Raw genomic sequence first — 6,210 nt, 5'->3', positions numbered from 1 at the left:
AAGAGTCAATAATTGCAGCTATACGTTCCAATTATGAGGAAAAAAACATGGTGGCGAATATAATAAAAGAATTACGAGTCACGTTAACCGATATAAAAAGGAAGGCTGAAAATGACGATGTCATTACAGACATAAAGAAAAAAATAAGGGAAAATGATGAAAAAACGCAAAGCATATTTTCCGCATGCAATGATGTTTTATTATATAGTGAAATAGTTGTTATCCCGGAAACCTTGCAGAAAAAGATTTTCATACAACAGGATGAAGGCACTTATGCGGAGTTATGTTTACTGGCGTAACATGGATATGGATATTGCACTAACAGTAAACAAGTGTAGAGGTTGTGAATTAGCCGCAAAGGAACCACCGATAGTCTTGGAAAAAAACTGACCATCCATGGTCACGCATTCATATAGACTTTGCTGGACCGACCGAAGGACAATACTACCTAATCGTAGTAGATAGTTTTCCAGATGGCCTGAAGGAAAGCGTTTCAAGAACCCGATGACAAATAACACAATAAGTTTTCAGCATGAAATATTTGCACGTTTTGGTGTGCCAAACATAGTCACAGATAACGGAACACAATTTACATCAAGTGATTTCAAGGACTTTTGTGTCACTTTTTAGGTAAAACATATAACTACACCACCGTTCCATCCTGGATCAAATGAATTAGCGGAAAGGTTCGTAGACACGATAAAACGTGCACTTAGAAAATCAATAGGGACCCGACGGAGAAAGCATTACAACAATTCCTGCAAATATACAGGATAATTAAGAACCCAAATACACCGTCGAAATTATGAACAGCAGAATTAATGTTTGCTAGAAAAATAAAATCACCATTTGCTAAAATTAATACCAAAGCAAGCAATCGTCCATCAAACTACGCACACATCACGTAAAATGTTTAAACCTGGTGATCGCGTATATTTTAAATGTATGAAAAATAATATTTCATATTGGGAGTTTGGTACGGTAGATAAACGTATCGGCGACTTGGTCTACATGATAAAAGGTCCAAAAGGCATACACAAAAGACATCAAAATCAATTGAGAAAACGTCATATAAAAGACAACGAACATGACAAACCTGATGAAAAGGAAGATCTAATTGATATACTATACGAAGCATTTTACATTGAACCACCACGAACCATAATCGAACCAAGATCGGGAAGGAAAAGAAAGTTTGCAGAACCAATTGTAATGAACCCAAAGAGAAAAGGATATTGAAATCTACACGACTTCAAATCTTGGGAGGGGGGATGTTGTGGAAACGGCCACTAATTAACATAGGTGGATGAGTGAGATATATAAAGGTATCAATCACCAATACCGGGAGAGTCTGCAACGACCGTTAAATAGGCAAGACGGCTATGCTGCCCCCAGTAAGACATGCAACACGCCACCTGCCGGAATATCTCCAACTGAAGTATATCTGAAGGCATGTAAATATGTATATAACTTTTCTTCCTAATATATTATTGTATACCTTTACTTCCGTGTTCTTGTTAATTATTTGTGCAGACACAACAAATAATAATGTCATTTATCTAATAAATTACAATATTTATTTTTTCAATATCATAATTCAATAAATAATTATTAATTATGACATATATTATTATATTGTTTAAAATTTTTAAAATCATGTATATTGTTTACAATAAATAAAAAGTGTTTATTATTTTTTTTTTCAAAAGACGTTCTGTTTATATTGCGTATGTTTTTCTTATTAAAAAAAAAAGGTTTAAATAGTAACATACCGGTGATCAAGGAAATTTGGGTCTTTTTTATCAGGGTTAGAGAGTATTTTGTTAATCTTGTCTATAGGAATATGCCGGATAACTAGGTGTATTAGAATCGGCCATTAAAAATGCCGTGTATGAACAAATAAATCAACTTACTATATTTCGAAACTTATAACTACTTGAAAAATGTAATTCGAAGCCTATTTTTTTCAATTAAAGTAGCAAAGACCAAATGTAAATAAAATAAGTGGTTTAATAGCAAATTATCCAATATTTGTTTTTTTTAAATCGGTTTTCTTTAAAAAAGATTTAAAGAAAATCAACGAAATTTTACTTAGTTCGATTATAAAAAATATATATAAACTCCAAAAAATCACTTACCTTTAAAAAATTCCATTTAATGTGTACTTCCATTGTTCATTGTTAAGAATTTATCCATATTTATACTTATATTCCATGTACTTTTTAAATAAAATTCTTTTTTAAACAAGGATAAAAAAAAACACACAGATTTATTGACTGTTCAAATAAAGGGAGAGAAATCTCTGATATTTTTTTGGCGATTATCTTACGGTGACATATAAACGCCATTATTAATATCTCTTTTTATTGCGTGCTGTTAACTAAAATTAGTATTTTGGGGCCTCCGTAGGTGAAAAAAAGCACACATTCACTTATAAGTTTTTGCCGTTCAACAAAAACTCCAGTCGGCCGATTTTTTTAAATCTCTTAATGAAATACACGAGTTTTTGATTATAATATCTTATTTCTACTTTATTGAGTGATTTTTTTTTTAATATCTAAAAAAAGAAAACATTGAATGAAATAGAAAAAAATTGCCGTCAGCGTCTGGTATTTACTTGACGATATATAAGCATAACATGAGGTTTCATAAAAAACAAAACAACGTGTTTTGAAAAAAATAAGGTTTTACACTTTGGACTCAGGTAAATTTCCCAAAAAACACTTTTTTTTTAAATTAAAATATTTTATTTATTGACCTTTTATTTCTGATATATAAAACTTTTGTGAGTCAATTAATTATTTAAATTTTATAAACATTTTAAAATGGGGGTGTGAACTAAAAAAAAAACGTTTGTCTAAAATCTTATATTCAGTTTATTGGAAAGAGCATAAAATTTCACATTGACCCTGAAAATATCGTAACAATTGAACTAATAGAAACATTTTGATACATTTTTAAATTTTAATAATTGAAAAAGATTTCACTCGTAAAATTCAATTGATTTCATACGTAAAAAAAAAATAGCTGGTTGAACGCGCACAAGCACTTTGTAAACACTGTTGTTTTTTTTAATAAAAAATATTTCTATTATTTTTTAAACAACTTTAATGGTTTATTTTGGAAGTATATTCCATACAGAACATAAACACTTAATTTCATCAAGTATTTTTTTTTTACAGCGAAAAAACAATTTGTTATGATACCAAACAAAAGGTTCGATTTTTAGGAAGAAAAGCTAGTATTAAAGATGGGGAGGGAGTATCGGCACTTTACATGGAGTTGTGTTTATAAAATTCAAACAAAATTAAAAAAAAAAAACAAGATGTCTGCCTTCAACGCGCTCTCAAAAACCCCCCCCCAAAAAACTACTCGATCAAATTAAATGATTTTTTTCTTCAGTCCAAAACAAAACAGATACGTACAATATAATCTTTTTTCGATATTTTAACTTTTTAATGTCTTGACTAAACTGTACAAGTGTTGTCTTTTCAATTAAAAAAGAAAAAAACATATTTTTTCAAATATAAACAAATTACAATAATTATAAAAGTTGTTTTCGTTTTAAATAGTTGTCAGTTTTGCATGTATTATGTCCCTTAGTTCAATCCTTTCATCAGTTGGCCGGACATTTTTTATAGAGGGGACACCGGCTGGTTGACTATTGTTTTGTTCTTTAATTGTAATCGACATCCTTTTACTCCCACATGCCTCTGTCTTTTATCTTCTGTTGTCCTTCGCCATTTTAAGTCATTTCCGGTAAGAAACATTATATATCTCCTTCTTAAAGACACTTTTTAATATTTTTAACGTTTTTTTTTATTATTTCATCTTAACTACGAACTTTGTTTATTTTCTTTACCCACATGTCAGACCCCCTTACTTCTAGCTGTGTTGTTCATTTCCTTACGCATACAACTCCCCATTCAGCCGTTTATAACTTTTCGATTCTTATCTTTTCTCTTTGTGTTCTCAACAATGTTTTTTGTTTGTTTTATTTCTTTCAAATTTTTAAATCGTTTTCTGTGTTTTTTCTTTCAGTTTTCTTTCTTTCTTTTTTTACCATTTTGACTCTCAATATGCGTTAATTTAATTTTTCGCTTAAAACATATTTAAAGAAATATAGACAAATTACAATAATCATAAAAGATTTTTCTTTTTTAATAGTTGTGTATTTTGCTAAATATATATAAAGGTTAAAAATATAAACAAATTGTCGGAATTAGCATACCGGCGAGTAGGGGGAGGGGAAGAAAAGACGGTTTAAGTCTTGCAACGAAATGTTGACGTTGCTTACAAGCAGTCTTTCCTTGTAAAAGTAACAAATGGGTAACGATGGGCGAAGTGTAATTTGTCTAAAAGACTACAACAACTACTACCACAATAGTAGAGCGAGAGCGGCCACCCTTTTTATCTACTACAACTCTCAGTCAACGAGATTCACGCGTGACTGAAATGTCTGTTTTACTTGTAAGGAATAGGCACTCAGGTTCTTTGATTAACAGACCACTAGGTGTGTCAGAAATTTCGTGAAAATAGTGAATAATTCCACCCCATCTTTCCAAGCTTATAACTCCTCGAAAAATGTAATTCAAGCCCTATTTTTTTCAATTAAAGGAGAAAGGACGAAGGTTTCATTAAAACAAAAACAAAAACAAAAAAAACAACGTGTTTTTTTTTAAGGTTTTAAACTTCGGACTTTACAGGTAAATTTCTAAAAAACAGTCCTTTTTTTGTTTTAAATTTGAATATATTATTTATTCAATTTGTGATATATACGACTTTGGTACATAAATTAATTATTTACTTTTCAATAGAACTTTCAAAATGGGAGGCGTGAATTATTCGACCCCCTGTCTTTCCAAGCTTATAACTCATCGAAAAATGTAATTCAAGCGATAATTTTTTTTCGATTAAAGGAGCAAGAACCAAAGTTCCATTAAAAAAAAGAAAAAACAAATAACGTGGTTTAAACAAAAGGTTTTAAACTTAAAACTTTACAGGTTAAATTCTAAAAAACACTACTTTTTTTGTTTTAAATTTGAATATATTATTTATTGACCTTTTCTCTTCAATTTGTGAGTAAATTAATTATTTACTTTATGGGGGGGGCGTGAATTAAAAAAAACGTTCGTCTACAATATGATATTCGGTTTATTGGAAAGAACATAAAATTTCACATTGACCCTGAAAATATCGTAAAAATAGAATCAATAGACAAATTTTGATAGATTTTTAAAGTTTAAAAATTGAAAAATATTGAGTTCGTAAAATTCATTACTGTATTTTAAAAAAATATTTCTATCACTTTTAAAACAACTTTAATAGTTTATTTTGGAAGTATAATCCATAAAGAAAATAAACAACCCACTTTTAACAGAGAAATTACGAGATTTTTATATTTTATTCGCAGTTTCGGGTTAGGGGTGTCAAAAATTCCTACAAAAATTCTGATACACCTAACGGACCACCGGCCGTGTCGGTCACAGCTACCAACACTCCTTTCTTCCCCACCCACTTACCCTTGGCAAGTCAACCAATTCAAAATTCCCACACATTCCCCACAAAAAAATCTTTAAGAGAATAAAACAGTTTGTTTAGACTCCTAGCTGTGTTGTTCATTTCCTTATGCATACGACTCCCCATGAAGCCCTATAAAACTCGTCTTTTTTTTCAGTTTTCTTTCTTTTGTTGTTTTTACCTTTTTGACTCTCAATATGTGTATTAATTAAATTAATTTTTCACTTAAAACATATTTAGAAAATATAAAGAAATTACAATAATTATAAAAGTTTTTTTTCGGCACGAGTGCACTTATTGATCCGTGCTGAAATAATAGCGTTATTATTTAAATAGCCATTCTTAACATGGGGAGGTGAAGTGTTTTGTACCTGTTCTGTACTTTAACCTTACAATTGAATAAAAACATATAAAACTTTAATTAAACTTGGAAATACGATTTTAAAAATAGCGCGGATCAATAAGTGCATTAGCACTTTCTTTTCTTTTTTAAATAGTTGTGTATTTTGCTAAATATATATCTTAATATATGCGTGTGTTAATTTAAAGGTTAAAAACATAAACAAATCGAACTTACAATGGAAAATAATAACTTCTGGTGAATGCTGGAAAAATATCTAGTAAATAAAATGGCGTTTAGTAAGTAATTATTTGTATTTTAAACTAAATATTTTATCGTGGTTTATTTTT

The sequence above is a fragment of the Euprymna scolopes genome, chromosome 46 (assembly GCF_053919585.1).
Source record: "Euprymna scolopes isolate OS-2025 chromosome 46, ASM5391958v1, whole genome shotgun sequence".
NCBI classification, from domain to species: domain Eukaryota; kingdom Metazoa; phylum Mollusca; class Cephalopoda; order Sepiida; family Sepiolidae; genus Euprymna; species Euprymna scolopes.
The sequence above is the reverse complement of the archived record's forward strand: the minus strand, read 5'-3'. Positions refer to the sequence as shown.